Source organism: Anastrepha ludens, chromosome 2, assembly GCF_028408465.1.
Source record: "Anastrepha ludens isolate Willacy chromosome 2, idAnaLude1.1, whole genome shotgun sequence".
In the NCBI taxonomy this organism is placed as follows: Eukaryota; Metazoa; Arthropoda; class Insecta; order Diptera; family Tephritidae; genus Anastrepha; species Anastrepha ludens.
This window is the reverse complement of record NC_071498.1, coordinates 130,879,962-130,903,738: the sequence shown is the minus strand read 5'-3', so window position 1 is coordinate 130,903,738 and position 23,777 is coordinate 130,879,962. Positions and strand designations below refer to the sequence as shown.

Below are 23,777 nucleotides of genomic sequence, written 5' to 3'. Positions count from 1 at the left end.
AACGACGGCCAAGAGGACACCGATGTCTGAGAAGAAGACAGCTGGATCGGTTCTGCCGACCCCTTCCTGGCAAGCTCATCGGCAATTTCATTTCCCTCTATATTCCTGTGCCCAGGAACCCAGATAATGGAAATGTTTTCTGCACGTTCGAGACGTTTGAGCTCTTCCTTACAGGAGTTCACCAGAAGAGAACTACAATACGGCGACGACAGGGCCTTGATCGCAGCTTGACTATCGGAAAAAATATTAATAATCGCGAAGACCTCTGCTTAAAAAAGGCTGCTTGTTTCCGGCAGTTTAAAGGAGACCGAAATGCTGGCTGATTTAGAGTAAACCCCCGCTCCCACTCCAGACTCCATTTTGGATCCGTCAGTGAAGACAGAGGCATCTATATCCGCAACAACTCTCCCCTCTTTCCAATCTTGCCTGCTCGGAGAGATAGCCCTAGCACAACCCTCAAAGCACAGTTTGCGGATGGAGAGGTCATTGCGAATAACAGAGCAGGAAGGGGAGATCTGCTTCAAGATGCTACTATGTCCTACAGGAAGTTGTCTTCAAAGGCCAATTTCCTTCAACCTAATAGCACTCTGAGCAGCAATGGATTTAACCTGCAGATCCACAGGAAGTAAGTGCAGAATAACGTTGAGCGCAGCAGTGGGACATGTTCTACACGCACCAGTGATGCTCACACATGCAGTTCTCTGCACTCTCTCTAGTTTAGTGGTGTTGTAGCCCTTCTCAAGAGCTACCCACTAAACTAGGGAACCATATGTTAAAATTGGCAGAATCACTAAGTTGTACATCCAAAGTACGACACGTGGGTTGAGACCCCATTTTTTGCCGAACATAGATTTACAGGCGTAGAAGGCTATATTAGCCTTCTTAACTCGATTTTCTATGTGCAGCTTCCAGTGGAGCTTGGGGTTAAGTATTACACCAAGATACTTGACTTCCGATGAAAGAGTAAGACACTGTTGTCTTGGGAGCTTAAAAGGTGGAGGCTTGTATTTTGTGGTGAATAGCATCAACTCCGTTTTGTCAGAGTTGACCCTGAGACCGCAACTGGCAGCCCATCTACTTTCAAATGATACTGGCCTAGATTTTTCTTCCTCAAAGAACCACTTCAAATTGTTACTAAACGAATTGTTGAACTAAATTCTTAGTATTATCTAATAATATTCCTCTGTAAGTTTTAAGAAGTGTTATCTTTTTCTTTCACTCATTAAAATTGAAATAAGTTATTCTTAGTTTAATTTTACTTTGATTAATTTAAAATTTAGCATTAATCTGTTTTCATAGTCTGCAAGAAATACTGTATTTTTTAGACTATTAATTGAATAAATAAAAATATGAAAGTTTCACGTTTTGTTCCTCCCCAAAACGACTACCAAAGAACTCCTATTAATTTGATGGTTAATTTATTGAGTTTCAAGAAGTGTTTTGTTAGCTTAATGCACCTCAACAGACCTATTAAAAATAATCAGCAGCTCTTAATTGCGCTGGCACAGCCCGGTACTGCTGCATTTCTCAAACCTTTTTGTTTTTTTTTTCTTTGTGCCCTTTAAGCTATAAACGAAGATATGCCCGCACACTTTTATTTTTCATTCTTCACTTATTTATTTTATTTTTTTATAAAAATTATTTTTTTTTTTTTTTTTATTTACTTATTTACTTTTTTTATATTTTTTCAATGTTTTTAACATATTTTTTTATTTTTCAAACCTATTTTTTAATTTTTACTTATTTTTATTTTTTTTTATTTATTTTTTTTTTTTATTTTTTTAATAAGATTTTTTTCACACTCCTTCAACTTACAGCTTCACTTTATGCATTCGCCACTTACACGTAACTCGTATAATGAGCTAAGCAATGCAGCAGGCATGAACCACACTGAAGCACTTCCCAAGCTTCCCAAGAAGAAACCCTTCACGCCATGATCGTGCCATTTGTGGCATCTGTATACGTGTCCATATGTGCATGTATGTATGCACATATATTTAAAATGGTTAATATGCGCTTGCAACACACACACACATGCATGCAAATGAATGAATGAATGGGCTAAAAATTGTATAGGAATGATAATTCTGTAAAGCGGAGAAAAGCCGAAATGAGCAGGAGCAGCATGCATTGCATGTTATGTATGTATGTATATGTACATCTATGTATGTGTATGTACCTGTAATGCTAATATAAAAAAAGGGAAAATCGTTATGCTTTTGTTTGGCTTAAGTGTCTGCACTTTTATTTTATTTTCCATTTTTTATTTAATGCACGCACGCGCCTCTGTACCCCAGAGCTCAACGTATTCATGTCAACTTAGTGGCAGCAGACGTGCGCCCAGCCAATACCGGTGCGACCGCATTCTTTAGCGGATTTCCGAGATTTGCACTTGAGGCAATGCAAAGATTTCGCCGACAAGCAAGAATTGCACATTCACATGTTTAATAAAAAAAAAAGAATAAATAAATAAATACAACACAGTTGCAAGAAAAAATGCCATGCCACAAAAAACGAAACGAAAAAAGGAAAAAAATGCATAAAATAAAATAAGAAAAACAAGTTGGCTTAGTGGGTACTGCAGTTATTTTAGTAAAAGTGAAAATCTGTGCAGATTCCTGTGGTGGAAAAAATCAAGAAAATGCGCATTCGTGTGCCAGCAAAAGCTATTCAACAGTCACTTTTTCTACGCATATTCCCATGGATTGTGAAAAATAACTTATACATACATATACATATACATATGTATGAGTAAGTGTATTATAATATTTTGTATCAAACTTTATATTTTTATATGGGATTTTAAACCAGCGCATTTGTTTACCTTTCGAGTTAACTGCTTGTGGAAAAGTGAATTAAGAAGGCACGGCACATATAGCATCGCACAGTAGGAGTTTTGGTGCCCCTCTCCATTCTTTACGACTACAATTATGTATGTGCATATAAATATGTGTTTACATACTTACATACCTACACTCCACTAGAAATAAATAAATTCAACACAAACTAGTTTTACAATGAAACTCCCGACACCGCACTGCAGTCACGCTATCGCCCACATCTACAAGTATTATAGATAGACAGGTAAGCATATACAGTAGAGCGAGCATATATAGCATTCACATATGTATGTACATATGTATGTATGTATGTGTATATAGCAACTGATCCAATGCCAAATTCGCGCAGTCACTTTATTCGTAACAAAACATTTGGTAACAGCAACAAAAGGCAGCACTTTGCTTTGCGCATATCAAGTGTCTTACAGAAGATACTTGCTAAATGAAATGCTAGCTGTACACACAAGTACATATACCTATGAATAATATGTACATATATGCGAGCACTACATGCACATAGAATACTTCTCATACATATTTATTTTAGCACATAGGTGCATATTTATAGAGTAATATGTAGCGCGAAATGTAGATGAAAGTGAATTTTTCTTCATCACGCCACATAACAGCAAGACTGGGGAAGGGGAATGATGCTGCTCGTATACTCGTACATAACAGCAAGACTGGAGAAGGGGAATGACGCTGCTCGTATACAGTGTAACATAAGAACAGCATTTCTCATATTACAACAAAATATAAAATGTATTGTGAAAATTCAAAAATTAAGCTTTGCCTTACTCGTGGCTAGAATGGACTGTTATTGCACTGTCGGAATTACCGGCGCAGTTAATTCTGATTAAAATTGTACTGTAACAGACGGTTGTTACGCGGTTTAGTGAACAGCTGATTTTTTTATTGGATACTTTTGTCAGTAAAAGGTGGACTCCGGACAAGAAATATGGATATTACCTGCCTTGTACTAAAGAATATTTCTTTATTTAAAAGCAAATCTTAAATTACGATTTCTCAAACTGCATACTAAACTGATACTGAATACTGATACTAAGAAATAATTATTTATTTAAAAAATCTTAAATTGCAATTTCGCAAACTGTTCCGTAATATCAAATCGATTCATGTAATTTCAAACTGTAATGTAATTTCGTATTTTTTGATCTTCTATTTTAAAGTTAGATTATTTTCCATTCACAATAGATAGTAACTGTCATTTTTCGCCAATGTTGCCATCGAAAATTCCCAAAATCCGATTAAATTATGACAATTAACGCACCGTTCTGGTCTAGAATTTCAAAAAAATCAATTTTTTTTATGTCATGATAGTTTATACCTACAAAAATATACTTGCAAATTTTTAGATTGAAATTCGAGTGTATTTCTACTATGAAACAGCTCCTCACAAAAAAACCATTTGCCGTTCGGACTCGGCTTAAAACTGTAGGTCCCTCCATTTGTGGAACAACATCAACGCACGCCACAAATAGAAGGAGAAGCTCGGCCAAACACCTAACAGAAGTGTGCACGCCAATTATTATTTTTTTAAAGAATCAGGTCCCTTCTCGACGAGTAAAAACCAGACTCAATCCCCAAATAACGTCCAATATGTATATGTATGCATGTTCCGTTCCAAAGAAAGAGCTTAAATGACGTTGAAACGCTGAGCTGGGTGAGTTGAATGAGCTTTAAGTAGATTTCTGCATAGTTAAATGACTTAAATTCCGGCGGCTAGCAAGGATGAGCTGCAATAGCTTAAGCTTTAATTACAATCAGAATGAGGCCGAAAAACTCTGAAACTCTTTCAGCGTATTTAAAATGCGAAATCATACAATTTATGGAGATTGAAAAGAGTGCACAAGGTATATACCTATGAAATGAGATTTTCAGCTATTAGTCCATAGATGTCGCTAGGAGTGTTTTTAAACCTTCCCCAATGTCTTGTTTTTTTCGTCTGTCATCTGCCAACAATATTCAGTTCATTGTTTGTTACGTTTCATACAGCAATGCATTTTTATCGTTCTTAAAACTGTCGAATTTCGTGCCTTCAAACTACGATTTGCGGACATCGTTGAGAACCGAATAACCACTTGTGAAATGCTTCTCGCCCGGTTCAAAAGGAAGTCTTTTTTGCATCGAATCGTTACCGGTGATGAAAAATGGGTGTATTTCTCCAATCCCAAGCCTAAACGATCGTATGGTCCGCCCGGCCGCAAGGCAATGCTGTGTGTTTTCTGGGATCAGCGTGGTATAATTTGGTACGAGCTATTAAAACCAGGTAAAACAGTTGACGGTGCACGCTACCAACGACAATTGGCCGATTTGAACAGCGCTATATAGTACACCGAAAGCGCCCAGAATATGCCGATCGGCGTCACAAAGTAATTTTTCTTGATGACAATGCACCGCCACATCGAACAAGAGCGACACGGGAATTGGTAGAGACGTACGATTGGGAACCGCTGGTGCATGCGGCTTACTCACCAGACTTGGCGCCTTCCGATTATCATTTGTTTGCTTCGATGGGCCACGCACTTTCCGAGCAGCGCTTCAATTCTCACGAAGAAGCCAAAAAATGGCTCGATGATTGGTTTGCGGCCAAAGATGGCCAATTTTTTTGGCGTGGCATCCACAAATTGCCTGAGATATGGGAAAAATGTGCCGCTAGCGATGGCTATTATTTTGAAGATTAAATTTGTAACCATTTTTTGTTAATAAACGTACCTGGTATACACAACACATGCTCAGTAAAATAAATTGAAAAATTTTATTTTATTTAAGAAATTCATTTCTCTAATCAATTTAGAGTTATATCTCACGGAATTCAAGCAGTCAGTGGAATTTCCAATTTACTTTTCGCTTCTAATAAATTAAACAATAGCTTTTGATTAAACAAAGTCTTTTTATACCGTCTATTCTTCTTCAAATCAGCGCGACGAAACATGGTTTATCTGATAGCATAAAATACACGTTAAGCAATATTTCATTCCAAACAAAAAAAAATATTTTTCCTACCACTAATCTTATCGCACAGGCTGAAATTTGAAAAAAATGTTGAGGTCATTATTAGATAACTAAGCGCAAAGATTTTTACTCCGAATTGCTTTTAACTTTACGGCACTAAATATAGAAACTAAATCCAACTAATAAAACCTCGAAATCTCAATAGCGCACTTTCAAGCTATTCCCAAGGCCTTTGGATTTTTCTCCCACTTTTGAACTTTTATCAAGCCATCTCCAAATATAACTGTATGCACGTAGCTGCAGTAATATCTCGGTAACAAGCTAGTTATAATAAAAAAAGATTGCCACAGTTCTTAGATCCGGCATTCCAAAATTTTGGGTGACGAGTTCCTGCTTTCAAGGACGCGGATAAACTAGCACGAATTTTGTTGACCTAAGAGCCTACCGGCCTCGGTAGTCTAGGTGGTCTCGGTAGTCTAGCGTAAGTGCACTTGCATGCAATCCCAGAGGTTGTGGGTTCGAGTCCCTCGTAAATCACGGTCCTCGCACTTTTCCAAATTTACCTAGTTTCTCTGTTTCTACAAAAAAAAATCATTCCTCAACCCCAAAATCTTATCCTTTCCATCCCTATTCCTGCGCATTATTATTTGCATTGTAGCTGCTAAAAGAAGCAAAAACAAAGGAAAACACGCAGTTACACATTGCATTAGTGGCGCCAGCAAGAGGAAGGGGGCGATCGCGGTAATAACGCAGACACACGAAATTTAGTGAAGTACTCAACTATCTGTGCGATCCTTCTGCCAGAAAAGTCTAAAACGCAGATGGCGCTCTAAGCAGTAAGAAGGCGTCGTTCCTAAGCGACGACAGGTGAGCATTCCCACTACTTAGGACTGGTAGCGGTAGGCTAATCAGCTACCCTGCCAGAAATTAAAATAGATTAGCGATACCAACGCAAGACTGAGGCCCTATGCTCCCGAGAGGAGTGAACAAGGAAAAAAATAAATAAAAGAGCCCGAGTCGATGCGTATCGCGAAAAAACACTTGCAGCTTTTAGAATGGCCAGCTCAAAGTCCTGATTTTAACCCAATTGAAAATGTATGAGTTAATCTAAAGAAACGGCTAGCATCTTACAATATGACCCCATGGTACATTGTCGAACTCTGTTCAAGAAGAAGAAGAAGGTCGAAAGCACGCCAATACGTATAAATACCATCATTAAGGCCAAAGGTCTGTAGACAAAATATTAATATTAAGTTTTATGTATGTAATAGAAGTTATCGCCGAGCGAAATTGACTACATAGCATTTTTTGTTATTTTTGTATTACAATCTTTTTATTTTTAAATATTTCATGAACCTGAGTTAAGACGAGGTTATATTTCACCAATATTTCTTAATATGATAAATGAAGTATTTATCCGCGAATAAACTAAAAAGAAGAGAGGCGAATTTTTTTCTTCTGTCTTCTACTACTGTTCAAAGTATAAGCATTCCAGCATCATTCCAGAACATGCCAGGAGGTTAGGACTCCCATACCACGTTTAACGCAAAGGAAGAGGGAGCAATCAGACACCTTCTATGTGACTTAGACAGAAGGAGGCTTCGCACTCTTGGTATTGCATTACGACAATCACCATACCTACCTACCTACCATTATTCAAGAACTAAATGACGGCCTATCTGGAACCCACCTGCAGGGTGATCCGACAAATTTGACCAAAAATCACCTATCTTGATCATCTGGCTATAAGTTGGGTGAACGGTGAAATAGAACAGTATTGACTGTACGTGGAATAAGAAATGCTTCCAATTCCGTCTTTTACCACAGCTTTTCCGTCACGCTAATTCTCCTTTGTATACCTAAAGAACAAAGAATTAGCGAGTATCTATAACAGCCTACGTTTCAGAAAACAAGAGAACACAACTCTTTGGATCCAAGAATATTTCTTTACCAACCATGCAAAGCGACAGCCTCCAAACCTTAACTTAACCTTACATATCGAACCGTTTTTTGGCTTCTTTATAAGAATGGAAATATAGCTTAACCACTAGCTGATTGACAACTGTTGAATTGATAGATTTTGGCCGGATTTAAATCCGTGTCATTACTGTGATGTAGAACCTACTGTCGACGGAGTCGACCCATGTCGCTTACCAGTAAAGTGATAATAAAATTATATTCGCACAAAAAAATATAATTCAGCATATAAATTATAAATTATGGATATATAGTATGCAAGTTTAGGTATTGAAATCCCTCAAACATCGAAAGTTGTACAGATAAGTTTCGAATGACTTCATATCTACTATACAAATATATAATTGGCGCATACACACACACCATTCGACTACGAATATAGCAGCCACCTTCGAGTGACTTTACATCCAAACAAATTTATATTTTGTAAGCATTTGTTTTAGAAAATCGGTGGCATAAATTTGGAGCAAATCTGTGCACACAGAAAAAATACGAACAGTAATAACGATGACCTTGGAACACATAGCCTCAAAAACAAATAATTATTCACATCAAAAATTATATTACCACATTTTGTATTGAGTTTAGGCCAATTCATCACCCTGCATTAATGAAAACAGTAGCGAACATAAAACTTGTAACGAAGTGAAAAGTGATCTGCACAAATACATTGAAAGTTCAAGTCCGCCGAATTTCAATAAATTTACCAAAGCAAACATGTTGGGCCAGAGAAACAAGAGATAAATATTATGCCACTTGGGAAATTAAAAGGAAAAAATGTTAAATGTCAAAGACGTGGGTCACAAATTTCTTGAAGAATTATGAAAGGGTTTTGGATGTGTGAAGTAGAGAACCGGTTTCAGTGAAAGCAAAACGCTGTCTGGAACACATCAGTATGCAACATCGATTCAAAAATAGTGACAACATTATGAAAAAGTTCATAAAAGATGGCGGTACTGAAATATATACCCGAACTCTTCGCCGACGACTAAAACATATGGATTTAAAAACGTCTCCATTAAGCGAAGCAAATCAATTTTAAGACTAGACTACGAGTGTTAATTATATACCTATTTTTACTGAAGTGAGACAATTTGACTCATAAAACAAAATTGAAACTTTTTGCAAAAAAAACCGTTTGCACTAAATTGAAATAATAGATTTACTATTTAAAAAATTATAATTTTTTAGATATATACTCTGTTTTTGTGATACAAAATTGCTAATTGCTATAAAGACCCATACTATACTTCGGATTTTGTAACTGTCCCTTTCTTATTGAAAACTCTACGAGCTTTAAGTTCGGGGCATGATTGTACATACATATATTCGTCATCATGCCTTCGTCAATTATCAATTTGAAATCACTTCTTACCGAACAAAGCTTTTGATTGCCTTTTAGCATAGGCAGTTGGGTCCAAGACCGCTTTGAAACACGGTATAACCTGCTAATCTACCTACATCTCTTCCTTCTTTCAAGGTTTTCCATAAAGTCCCATCACCTGCTGAGTCCTCGGGTCTTGGACAACACATCACTATTAGCAACCGCAAATTTGAAGTGGTGAAGGACTTTTTTTATTTAAGAACCAGTGTGAACAGCCAGAACGACGCCAACAGGTGTTACTTTGGGCTCTGTAGGCAATTGAGAAGCAGATCCCTCTCTCGAATAACGAAAACAACGTTGTACAAAAGCCTAATCATCTCCATCCTTGTATATGGCGCAGAAACTTGGACGATGACAACAACTGATGAGAGAGCACTGGGAGCGTTCGAGAGAAAAATTCTCCGAAAAATCTGTGGTCCTCTTCGCATTGCCGAGAATGAATTCCGTATCCGATGAAACAGAGAGCTGTATGAGCTATAACGAGATGTGGATATAGTGAAGCGTATTAAAATACAACGGCTGCGCTGGCTTGGCCATTCCTCGAGGGTGAACGAAAGTGCTCCGGCACGGCAGTCCTTCGAGAGGGAGTCCACTGGTGGACGACGAAGAAGAGGAAGATCCAATCGCCGATGGTGAGATCAAGGGAGGCATCACCTGGCCGAAGAAAACGCCGAGTCAGTTTCAGGTGCGCGTAGTATCTCTATTCAAAGTGACAAAATGGGACGAAGTGCGGAATGCAACAAGGTAGCATCAGTCACACAAAATCCAAAAACAACTTCCACGTTACTATGCCGAAATATTCAAAAGTCTTTGCATAAAAAAGTAACCCCACAAGCAGTTCGTAGTTGTCTGCAAAATGCTGGTTATCACAGCAGAGTGGCACGCCGCAAGCCCTACATTTCAGATATGAACAGAAAGAAGAGATTGAAGTTCGCCAAATGCTATATAAATCAGCCAGATTCTTTTTGGGAAAACGTCATATTCAGTGATGAGTCGGAATTTAATGTTTCCGGAGCAGATGGCCCTCCAAAAGTTTGGCGAAAAGAAAATACAGAACAGAATGAAAAAAATCGTATTCCTACTGTGAGGGATGAAGGAGGAAATGCAGTGTTTTGAGGGTGCATATCTGCATCTGGAGTAGGAAAACTGGTGTTTATTGATGACAAAATGGACAAACATCTGTAATTTAACATTTTGAAAAGAAAAATTTGCATGATAGTAGTGCCTTTAAACTTGGACTGGATGCTAAAGGGTTTTTGCATCAACAAGACAGTGACCCAAAACACTCACCTTATCTCGTGAAAGAATGGCTTATTTACCACTGTAAGCAGCTTAAAGTCTCTCTCCCACAACAAATCCGACACCGAATGTCATAGAGAAAGTGAAGATCCCGATACCCCAATCGTTGACGACGGAATTATCGTTCCGTTACCCGACCATGACGAGGTGAGAATAGCAATATCACGGCTAAAGAACAACAAAGCCGCGGGCGCCGACGGACTGCCGGCTGAGCTATTCAAACATGGCGGCGAGGAGCTGGTAAGGTGCATGCATCAGCTCCTATGCAAAATATGGTCGGATGAAAGCATGCCTGCCGATTGGAATTTAAGTGTGCTCTGCCCAATCCATAAGAAGGGCGATCCTGCAATTTGTGCTAATTACCGCGGGATTAGTCTTCTAAATATCGCCTATAAGGTTCTAGCGAGCGTATTGTGTGAAAGGCTGAAGCCCACCGTCAACCAACTGATTGGACCTTATCAGTGTGGCTTCGGACCTGGAAAGTCTACCATCGACCAAATATTCACAATACGCCAAATCTTGGAAAAGACCCATGAAAGGAGAATCGACACACACCATCTTTTCGTCGACTTCAAAGCTGCATTCGACAGTACGGAAAGGAGTTACCTGTATGCCGCTATGTCTGAATTTGGTATCCCCGCAAAACTAATACGGCTATGTAAGATGACGTTGCTCAACACCAGCAGCGCCGTCAGAATTGGGAAGGACCTCTCCGAGCCGTTTGATACCAAACGAGGTTTCAGACAGGGTGACTCGCTGTCGTGTGACTTCTTTAACCTGATGTTGGAGAGCATCGTACGAGCCGCAGAACTTAATCGCTCAGGCACAATATTTTATAAGAGCGTACAATTGTTGGCGTATGCCGATGATATTGATATCATCGGCCTTAACAACCGCGCTGTTAGTTCTGCCTTCTCCAAACTGGATAAAGAGGCAAAGCGAATGGGTTTGGTGGTGAACGAGGACAAAACGAAGTACCTCCTGTCTTCAAACAAACAGTCGGCGCACTCGCGTATCGGCACTCACGTCACTGTAGACAGTTATAATTTCGAGGTTGTAAAAGACTTCGTTTATTTAGGAACCAGCATTAACACCGATAACAATGTCAGCCTTGAAATCCAACGTAGAATCTCTCTTGCCAACAAGTGCTACTTTGGACTAAGTAGGCAACTGAGCAGTAAAGTCCTCTCTCGACGAACAAAACTAACACTCTACAAGACTCTCATCATGCCCGTCCTAACGTATGGCGCAGAAGCGTGGACGATGACAACATCCGATGAAGCGACGCTTGGAGTGTTCGAGAGAAAGATTCTGCGTAAGATTTTTGGACCTTTGCACGTTGGCAACGGCGAATATCGCAGGCGATGGAACGATGAGCTGTATGAGCTTTACGACGACATAGACGTAGCGCAGCGAATAAAGATCCAGCGGCTTCGTTGGCTGGGTCATGTCGTCCGAATGGATACAAACGCTCCGGCTTTGAAAGTATTCGATGCGGTACCAGCTGGTGGTAGCAGAGGAAGAGGAAGGCCTCCTCTGCGTTGGAAAGATCAGGTGGAGAAGGACTTGGCTTCACTTGGTGTGTCCAACTGGCGCCGGTTAGCACGAGAAAGAAACGACTGGCGCGCTTTGTTAAGCTCGGCCAAAATCGCGTAAGCGGTTATCGCGCCAATTAAGAAGAAGAAGCAGCTTAAAACTACACCTCAATCAGTGGATCTGAACCCAATTGAGTATGTCTGGGAGCTCTTGGAAAAGAGAATCAGAAAGCACAAAATAATGTCCAAGGCGTCATTAAAGACAACTTTAAGTGTTGAGTGGGGGAAAATTGCAGCTAATGAAACCAAGGTATTGGTGAAAAGTATGCACGTTTGGAAGCAGTTATTAAAGCTAAAGGCGGCCCAAAAAAGTACTGAATACTCGTTTTTTTCTATTATTTTATATATATAAATAAAATATTCTTTGACGGCTATGTACGATTAATATTTTTGCATAAAATTGTGCCTTATTTTGTTATTGCCTTAAATTCTCTAATTTCAGAAATGAGTTAGTAAGTTTTTGTTCCTTAAATATTGAATAAAAATGTTATTTTTTACGAATATATCCAAATTGTTCTCTTTTGTACAATATAAATCGTGCTAAGTATCAGGTGTATAAACTGTGAGTGTACGAATAAATTTTCTGACCACTGTAAGTATTATTGTTCATTAAACTAGTATACAAAAGGCTTTGAAAACTTATCGCGTGAAGTAATAAAATCATCATTGAACCGAAAAAAATTGTAGTCAGCTAAAAACCGTTAACGAATGACACAATTTTGAATAGCGTGAAAAGTGAGGCGTTACGGTCAGCAAAAAGCAAATCGCTTGTAATAGTAAACGCAGACGAAACAGCGAATTCCGCAATCGCAAGCGCATAACCACTGAAAGAGTGGATGATTGAGCGATTTTGAAGCCTCAGCTGATTTAAAATAGAGCAGTACAAATAATAAAATGAGTGAAAAAAAACTAATTGCCAATGAGCGTAGAATAAAAGCATAAAAAGCGACAAATAAACGCATAAAAAGCGACAAATAAACGTACAAATACAATAAAACACATATTAAGCAACAACAATAACAACAACAACAAGCGAAAGGTAAGTCAAATCGGCAAATTTGTTTACATTGCGCTGTTGATGTCACAGAAAGTGTACCAAAGGGCAAAGCAGAGAAAAAGGAAGCAACAACAACTGAGCAATACTATAAAGACACGCGCGACATATCAAGCGAAAAAGAATTAACTAAAAACAAGAAAATAGTTTTAAATACTTGTATATAAGAGCATACACACATACACACACATACGCACGTATAACAAAGCAAGAATTAGCGTGGCTATGGTGTAGGAAGCTTGTGTGAAACTTTCTAACGTATAAACTAAAAAAACAAGCGTTTTACGAGAAGAAAGAAACATCGAAAACCAGTGGCAAGCAACAACAAAGAAGTTTTCGAGTTTCGTGACAATGGTCAATGGCGTTTGATGAAAACAGAGGAAGGGCATTTAAATTTGATGTTCTCATTGTTGTTGTCTTTTATTTTCTCTTCAGAGGCGCACCTTGATTATGCTGATGATACTTCTAAATTAGCAGAAGCGAACGCGATGAAGAAAGTGGTTCACATACCCGAACCGTTAGCACTTAAATGTACATACACACACACACATATATGCGCATACATACATACATATTAATGTATTTAAACTACTAAAGGCATCCGCCAAGGGGTGGGACTGTTTTGAAAGAATATGTGCACATACATACACACATACATACTTGTGTATATTTACTTAATTGACTTTGCTCCGCTACTGATAGGCGCTACACTCCATACGCTCACTTGTCATCAAATAAATCCAGCGAAGCCACGCCAAAGACAACAGCAGCGGTAGCGGTAATGATTAACGTGTGGCGTTTATTGACCCGGCATAGGAAGCCGCTGGCTATAAAACAAGGAAATAACTATGCATACATACCGACATAGATGTGAATGAATTTTCCAATCTACATAACATTGTGTGCATGTACATACACATGGTAGAAAAAGTCTGCGTTCACCCACTGTTATAAAGTATTAAAATAATTTAACGTGTTTATCTTAAAACTCTCAGTTATTTCTTTTCACTTATTTCAAAGAAAATTATTCATAGAGGTTATGAACAAAATTTTTTGGAGTTTGAGCTGCGTCGTGTTCAGACAACGGGATTGTAGTACAGTTACTTAAATAGGCTAAGCAGAAAAAGTGTGCGTTCATTTCGAATAGTGACGATTATTTGCATGGCAATTACGTTAAATTAAATTTTAAATCATTCATGTAGTTGACGCGGTTAAGAACAAATCTAAAGAGGGAAAAATTGATATTAGAAATACATTTTTTGTTACTATCGACCAAAGGCGAAAAGAAATAGATATTGGTGAAAGGAAAATCATTGTAAGCTTGTGGCAAAATAGTATGAGCTATCGGGAAATCGCGAAAATTGCTGGGAGGCAATACTCCTCGGTCCAAAGAGTGATAAACAACTTCAAGCAAACGAATTGTTTGGAGTCTAAGCCTCGTTCTGGGCGTCCAAAAAAACTGACGGAAAGAGAAGAACGCAACATAACTATTCTTGTGAATTCTAATCCACGACTAACAGCAAATCGAATTTCAAAAGACATAGAAGTAAAATACCAAAAGAAAGTACATCCAGATACAGTAAGAAAAATTCGAAAAAGAATCGGATTTCACGGCAGAGTGGCCCGAAAAAAACCCTTCATATCGCGAGTAAATCGACTTAAGCGGATGGCTTTCGCCAAGGAATACGTAAACAAGCCACCTGAGTTTTGGAATAGTGTGATTTTTTCAGATGAGGGCAAGTTTTGCATTTTCGGGATAAAAAGTCGTAAAATTATTTGGAGGAAAAACGGAACGGCACTTGGAAAGCAAAATCTGGTACCTACGGTAAAGCATGGGGGAGGAGGTGCCATGATATGGGGGTGTATGGCTAGTTCGGGCGTTGGAAATATGCAGTTTTTTGAGTCGACAATGAACAGACATGATTATCTCGATATTTTAAAAACGAATTTGTGAGAAAGTGCAATCAAACTGGGACTCGGTGAAAGATTTGTTTTCCAACAGGACAACGACCCGAAACACACAGCAGAGATTGTTAGGTTGTGGTTGTTGTATAATGTTCCAAAACAACTTCGCACACCCCCACAATCACCTGACCTTAACGACATTGAGCACTTATGGGACGTTCTAGAAAAAAAAAATACGAGAGCGTACAATAACTAGCAAGGAAATGCTTAAGAACGCGCTTAAAGAGGAATGGGTACCCATAAGTCCAGAAATAACAGCCAACCTAGTTGGATCAATGAAAAGACGCCTCCTAGAAGTCATAAAAAGCCGGGGATATCCAACTAGCTATTAATTTTAAAACATTTCAATGATCTTAAGCCTTTTATTTTATTATTACTGAAGTGAACGCAAACTTTTTCCGTTTAGTTTGAATGGCCTTTTTAATTTTATGTGATCTCATTTTAAATTTGATTTTGTTATTGGTAGCGAAATATGTGTGATAGTTACGTTTAAGTGAACTTAATAAAACTCATTAAAAAAAATTTCTGAAATATTTATTGTTTTGAACTTTTTCTAATGCAAAGAATATTTGCATAGGTGAACGCAGACTTTTTCTACTATGTGTATGTGTTTTTATTGTCTATTTGCTCTCCTCTTATTTCTTATTTTGCTCCCCTCCCCTTTTACTATTTTCCGTAGACGCTGTTCGACGCACTGTTCAATCTTGCTGCTTTGATACCGTCAGAGCAGATAATGCCGAGTAATACAACAGCATTTTATGGTACTTGAAAAATCAAAATAATCAGAAGCAAAAAGAGAAAGAAGCAGTGAAGCCTGAATCGGATAAGAGTGGAAAAGCCAAACTATCAAGAATATAAATCTAAATATGTAAATATATGTATATGTATGTATGTATGCCGGTATGTTTAAAGTTGCGAACACGAAAATAGTAGTAAGGGAGAATGGGGAGTTGTGAGACGGGTTTTGTTTTTGGACCCGTATTACTCAAAATCTTAATATTCTGCATATGTCAACGATGGAATCTTTAGTCAATGAATACTGGAAGCTATTGGTATGGCCTATTTAACAAAACTACAATTTTCCTTAAAATTAAAATTGTATATAATATAAAATATAATACAAAATACAAAAATGTGGGGAGTTGTGAGACACCATGGTTTAAATCAATATAAATGACTTATTTTAGTTGTTAGTTCTTTATTAAGATGAAAAATAAAAAAGAGAAGACAATTGTTATATAAATATGCAATGCCATCAATCTGATGATTCGCAGTGAGAACATGTATTGTATAATAACCAGTTCGTAAATTGGCACACTTTAGGTGCACAGCTCGATCGCATACATTACAATGAATGGAGTTTTTTCTGCTTAACTTTAAAAGCGGAAAAACAATAAAAACTCAAATTTAACCAAAAATTTCATGACATATGTACAAACAATGCATGAATATTGCGAGGTACTTATGAAAGATGCGTTAAAACGTCGAAAAAAACGGTGTCTCACAACTCCCCACATTTGTTGTCTTACAACTCCCCAAATCGTTTTTTTTATAAATGGCCGCGTAGTCATAAACACATCGAACGTTCATGCCCAAGTGAATGTGTAAATTCAAAGCTAATAGGACAATTAATAACTTCTATATATTACCATTTGCAATTTGCTTCAACAACTGATCGAATGAATCGCAAAACAAATGATGAAAAAAACTTACCGAGAAATTCCAAAACACAGTAACTGTAGAGACGCGTCGAATGCGTGTAAATATGACCAATGCTAGCTGAAAAGTGAGATCGCATCGAGAACACTTGTTGACACTTAAAATCGAATGTAAACAAATGAATAATGCCGAACGGTAACAATGTCTCACAACTCCCTATGTCTCACAACTCCCCATTCTCCCCTACCAAAAAAAAATTAGTTTTTTTCAAAAAAATTTTAAAAAGTGTACTATTTTGAAATATCATTCTATTTTTTAACTGAACACATCTACATATAGCATCAATTCTATAACAAAAACAAAAATTTGTATAACAAAAAATAGAAATTTAGATATCAGATTTTATATTGAAATAAAACAACGAATATTCAAACGGGCAATCTTTATTATTTTTGTGTAGAACCATTCATGGCATTTACTTTTTAAAGATAATTCCTTTCAAATGTTGCATGGAACTGCGCCGTAATTCGTTCATCCGTAAACACCAATTTTGCATCACTCGCTTGAGGACTTCGGTCGGTACTTCGTGAATAACTTTAGTAATATTGGCTTCTAAAGCCTCAACCGAAGCAGGTTTACGCACAAAGCACTTGGACTTTACATCCAAAGTTGTGATATCACACGATCTTGGTGGCCAATCCACTGGTCCGAGACGAAAGGCAAGTTCTCACCGAAACAACGACACAGTAAATCCGTGGTTTCACGGGTTGTGTGGCAAGTAGCGCCGGCTTGTTGGAACCAAATGTTGTGGAGATCACGGCCTTCAATTTCCGGCATCAAAAAGTCGTTTATCATGGCGTGATAGCGTTCATCATTACCTGTGGCGCACTGTGGCCATCTGTTGCACCGGAGCTTTTCCGATTACTTTAGGCCCGGCATTAGCTGCTCTGATTGGTTTACCACCACTTGATGCTTTCATCCAAGGAGAGGTCTTGAAGGCCATCTGCAGGCTGAAACACAATGGGAACTGGTACGGCGCCGGTCCGGCATTGGAAAACAGAGATGGCATGGACTTCGATCCAACGATACTCTCCATGCCCCTTGACTCCATGCCATCAAGAGTCGTACTTGAAAAGCGATACAAACTCTGAAAAGCATGGCTTCGACTCTGGGGTCTACGAGGAATCCAGCAGGGCAAAACTGCACTTTGCTCTTGGAATGCATGCATATGTGTTTCAAGCGGAGGTGTATGCTGTTCAAGAAGCGATGAACGTTGTGGAAAACCGATGGAGTGACTGATCTATATGTATCTACAGCGTAAGGCAAGCTGCGCTCATGGCCTTAGACAGCCCCCCAACCGCATGAGGGGTAGTCGAGTCCTGTAAATCTAGGCTAAACTATGTCGGTAGGCATAATAGCCTGATGCTAACATGGATCCCGAGACCTTTGACGCCTTAGCTAAGATGGGCTCTCAGGCCAACTTCTTTGGCCCAGAGCCCGTTTTGCCACTTCCTTCTGCGGCCATCAAAGACACAGTTAGCAAGTGGGTTACTACAACCCACAAGCGAGCTTGGCAAGCTGAGAGAGGCTGCAGATGGACTAAACTGATGTTACCTGTCATGTCTGATCGACTGTCGCAAACTCTCCTGTCATTAAATAGAAGGCAGTGCAGACAGCTGACACATAGAAAGGGTGGGCAGCTCAGACAGTGTACTCTGTCCAGCTTGTGAAGAGCAGGATGAGACGACGGACCACTTCCTGTGCGTCTGCCGCGCCTTCCCTCGAATCAGGTTTGAGGTCTTTGGCACTGATGTGTTAAGAAGCGACCACCTTCGCTCCTTGGCACCACAAGATCTACTCAGATTTCTTCGGAGATCGAATAGATTTAAAGAAAATTAAAAGGGAATCCAAATGTAGTACAATGGACTTAATTAATGTCAGAGTACCGTGGCGCCGTCCACAGCCTATAGCCCGCAATAAACGGTTGTTTTCAATGGATCTAATGGCTTGAATGGCTTCCGGTTGTTTTTCAGCCCAAATATGGAAATTTCGCTTATTGACGTGGTCATTAAACCAAAAATAGGCCTCGTCACCATTATGAACAGCATAAGTTGACCTCAACACTTTTCACAAAGCGTCGATTTTCGTAAAAAAATTTTACGATTTGTAAAGGTTGCTGACCAAGTTTATAAAAAAGGTATAGAAAAACTACATCGACAAAGTTTGCAGTTACAAAGTTGAAACTGTTAATATATAGATAGTTGGGTTTCTCGCATATTTTATTACAGCAACTCAACGGCGGAGCCAATTGCTCACATCGCTGCTTAAAAATCTTAAGCCATGCACCTTTAACAATTTTCAAAAGTTGTTGATTGTACTCGGTTTGGCATTTTGTGCAGCTCTTTTTTAGTTCCCCCAATATATTTTATATAGCATTGAAATCGGTGGGCTGAGCTGACCGTTCCATAACCTCAATTTTATTTGCGCGAAACCGATCCTTGACTTTCCGAATTGTGTGTTTAGCATTATTACCTTGCTGGTAGAGCCATATTATTGGCATTTCCTCTCTGCACTACGGCATCATAACATTCTGGATTCTTTCCACATAAATATTGGTGTCCCCTGTGCCATCAATTTTCTGTAGTGGGCGATGCGCCATAATATGAAAAACATCCCCATACCATAATTTTTGGTCCTCATGTTTAGTGGTTTTTAGGCTGATTTACGGCATCAGGTAGACATCTAATCTATTGCCGTGAGCCCGTGCCGCCATACAAACTATTTTAGACACGTCAGTTCAAGAAACATCACGCCACATGTCAGCTGTCTCGCCAGCATGTCTTCTTGTGAAGTCCAATTCCAATTCAAATCTCCGGGCATGAAACACCGGGCAAAAGCACCTCATAAAAAGTCATCTGCAGAAAAGCGATTCCGAGCAAATCTAACCTTCTTCTACACGGAGCTCTGCACCCACATAAAAGGTGTTCAACTGTCTCTTCCTCTTCTACATCCTGACAGCTTCTGCAAAAGTCAAAATATGGTGCCCCAATTCTACTGGCATGCCTTTCTTTAAGACAATCCCCAGATAGGAGTCCTACTAATATTCTTAAGGCTTTTCCATTAAATTTAAGTAGACTGGTAGTGCAACCCCTATTCCATTCTGGCCAGGTTTGGCTACTAATGCTACAGACATGTAACTGTTTCTAGCGATTGTTGGCAATACTTAAGGTGCATCTCTCTATTTGCAGCTTACATGTTGCCAAGGGTATAAGTATATCAATTTTGTCTTGAGAAATTTGGACCGTAGCGCCGAGTCTAACTAACTCATTCACCTTACAGTTACGACACCCAGGATAGAGTTATGGAGAAAAACTTTGCGAGCATTCCTCATTGTTCATAACACTTCACCACTACTTTCGAAGAGTATTTCTATGAATGAAGCGATTTCACTATAGAAATGTTTGTAGATATTTCGGACTGTAATTTTTACTATAGGTTCCTCCATTTGTGGAAAACCATCAAAATACACATCACAAATAGGAAAAGTATTTAGACGAAAGTACGTTTTTTATTTTTTATTTTTAAATTTTGGTGAGTGTCATGCATATATTTCTTATGTTTTGACTAAAGTGGGTCAAGCTAAAGACTGCACTAGAGAACAACGAAAGCAGATTTTGAAATTGACAGGAGATGGAAGATCCTACACAGAAATACAAAATTTCATGTTCAGCAAAAATGATTTCAAATGCAATCAAAAACTTCCCAGCAAGGCGGTCGCAGAATTGTAAGATGTTCCAAAGAGAATCTCATGCAGTGAGACATACAAATTAAAGAAGAGGTAAACTTCATTGTTTCTGACATGATTGTTCGTAGAAAACTACAAAAAGATGGTATCGGTCTTCCCGATGAAGTTAAATATTTAGAAGTAATCTTGGATAAGAAGCTGACTTGGGAGACACACGTTTCACTACAGAGCCTTTGGTAAAACCTGGAATCTGAAACCTGATGTGGTCCTATGGATATACACAACACGGACAGCGACAGACCATGGTTTAGACCACACACCGGGAACTACACAGGCTGCAAAGAAGTGTCATGATTACAACCTCTGGCGATGCCCTAAATGCAATGCTTGATTTGTTCCCCTTGGATCTTAAGATACTATACAACAGAAAGCAATAAAAGCAATGTGTAGACTCCATAAATATGATTTCTGTCACGAAGACGGAACTTCGGAGCACAGTGAAATCTTTAAGTTGTTGAGCAGTATCCACTGTTTTTGGCACCTAAAGACAACCTAATACCCATAGTTTAATTTGGAAGGAAACTTGATGTCAGAGGCAATTCAGAATGTATTCAGGGAGGGTTGATGGATATTTTCTTTACCGATGGGTCCAAGAATGAAATAAAGTCTGGAGCCGGATGGTACTTAAACTATAGTAATAAGTATCAAACGTAAACTTTTACCATCCTCAAAGCAGCCGAATGGATAATCGAGAGGAGATGGAGCGGGAAACAGATTGGAGTTTTCAGTGACAGTCAGGCTGCACTGAAGGCCTTGGAGAACGCGAAGCACACCTCAAAGATTGTTGAAGAATGTAAGAAGAAGCTTAATTCTGTCGCAAGACAGAACAGGCTTGTACATACTTATATGGGATACAGGACACTCCGGTGTTCAAGGAATCGAAATTGTCGATGAATGTGCCTGTCTTGCTTGGAGTAGGCGAATATCACTGAGTATTTTCTCTGTGAGTGTCCTGCCTTTGCTCCGATATCGTGAGAATGAGTAATATTCGTTCTCTAAAACTAGAGGATATTTACAGATTTGCCAAAGAATCTGGAAAATTCTCACAGGACTAACTACCTTTATCTCTGTCTCTATTCTTTCTTATCTCTTTCTCTGATACTTTTCTCCTTCCCTCCTTGACTATCTACCCCCTTTCCAGAGCTTTAAATACAATGGGCTCTTTAGCCTGAGTGTTTTAGGAGCCACCAAATCTCCTGGTGCTCCTTGACTCGACCTATTCTAATTTCAAAAATCTTCACTAAAAGATGGATAAACAGCCTACGAAAAAAAGCCACTCCTGGCAACAAAACAAGATTCAAATGGATATACATAAGTTTGGTTTTCTAAAATTTTAACTTTACGCCTTTATTTGTCTTGAAAAGCGAATCAATATAAATGACAATTTGGTTAGGATCACTTTTTTTCTTTTTTCTAATCTAAAGAGTGCTCTTTCAGCACCCAACCGTCACCGGAGATTTTGTGCCCCCAATATCGCTCCTCTACAGCTGAGTCGCCCTTGTATTTATGCTTGCATGTTCGTACTCACTTACATTACATATATGTATGTACATACATACATATGAGCAACGTATTTTGGTCAGTGAGGGCAGATGTTGCGGGTGGATGAGCAGATATGTATTTAGATTCAGCTGTCTGAGATTCAGTCCAATTCGTAGACAAAATAAAATGGCAACAAATGTCCGAAGCAAATGCATGCTCGTATTTATGTATTAACATAGGCCTGCCACTTAATTGAGTATATGTATGTATGTGTGAATGTATATAAAACCAAAGCAGAATGTATAAATCGATGTTGAATTTTGTTTTATTTGGCATTCGTTGCTTTTGTATTTGGCCATTTGGAAATGTCAAAGATTGGCCATCAACGCACACGTTTTTACTAAAAACCTATGCTTGCATGTATTTATGTATGTATGTATATTTCTCTGATCATATTTTTTGAATAAAGTGAGGTCAATTTTGCAATCAATTATCATCGATTTATTGAGCCCACGACAACTAAAGTGTTGAAGGCCCGTTCTTACCTTATTGGTTGTTTATCTGCTATTCGGTGATGCGGTAGCAAGTAATTGAAAATTCCATTCAGCAACAGTGTAGGTTCTTTCACTTCACTAAGTACAACACAAAAATTTACGCTTCACAGCTGCAGCGACCGCCACATAGAGAAGAAGAAGCACATCTCCAAACAAGATTTTTGTTTTAAAATTTGCTTATATTTTTTGCTTCACAGATATTCGCACAGATCTGCATCACTTGCTTTGTGCTTCTTATTTAACACAACACACGCACGCACATATGTACTTAAATACTTATTTATTTTTACGTATTTCGTTTTGCACTCTGTGTGCTAATTGATTTGTGTGCATTTGCACACTTTTCCAGCCACTATTCTTACCTCGATAATCACACAAAAATACAAAACAAAACACAAAGCATTTCTAGAATTTTTTTCTTTAAGGAAGCCTTTTTTATTATATGTTATTTTATATATAATTCGATTTCTATTAAACTTTTGAACATGAAACACTATTGGAAAAACGCTTTTTTTTATTTAGTGGGTGTGAATAAAATGCCAATGCAGAGCCGTTAACTTGGAAAAATCACCCGCAGCGCAATTTAAACTTCATCAGCAGCGAATTAGCACTCAACTAACGTTCGACTAAATTCCACAAACAATGCGCATAAGAAAATCACTCAAAATAAATTTCCCACACACAAGCTGGAGGATAATTTTTTGCCAGCTAATGCAACTCTGCGCAACAGCTGTTGCTTTGTTGGTGTTGCCACTAGTGAAGAGGTAATATTATGCCTAAATATGAAATTAGACCAATTAGGCGGATTAGACGGAAGAGAGAGATTTTGAGGCGGAAATTGATTTTGGCGGTATTATTGATGAACTAACTACAAAAATTCACGCAGTTAGTTAAAATAATGTGTCAAAAAGAATTCGTTAAAAAATGCTGTTGATTTATTAAGTATTTATAAGTAATTCTATTTTTAGTTTTGATAATACTCGTATTTCAGAGAAATGTTTGAAACAAAATATTCCGAAAAATTAATTGTTTACCTCTACAGTTCATTTCAAATTAATTCTTGGAATAAGAACATAAGGCAGCAGTCTATATTGAGCGACTGTGCAGGGTACAAAGTTCATTCATTTCAGGCTTGTAAGTCTGATTATTTCCTCATAGGTAATTTTATTTAAAAATAAAGTGAATAA

General features: G+C 38.4%; 1 protein-coding gene across 5 annotated transcripts in view; it reads right to left on the bottom strand.

Annotated features, from left to right (window-relative positions):
* The window catches only part of LOC128855342 (uncharacterized), a 114,672-nt gene extending 91,461 nt beyond the window's left edge, over nt 1-23,211 (bottom strand). For all 5 annotated transcript variants that reach the window (XM_054090186.1, XM_054090188.1, XM_054090187.1 and 2 more), the window contains exon 1: nt 22,582-23,211. The gene's annotated coding sequence lies outside the window, so the exon portion shown is untranslated. The remainder of the gene's footprint in view (nt 1-22,581) is intronic.
* Between the last annotated feature and the right edge of the window lie 566 nt (nt 23,212-23,777).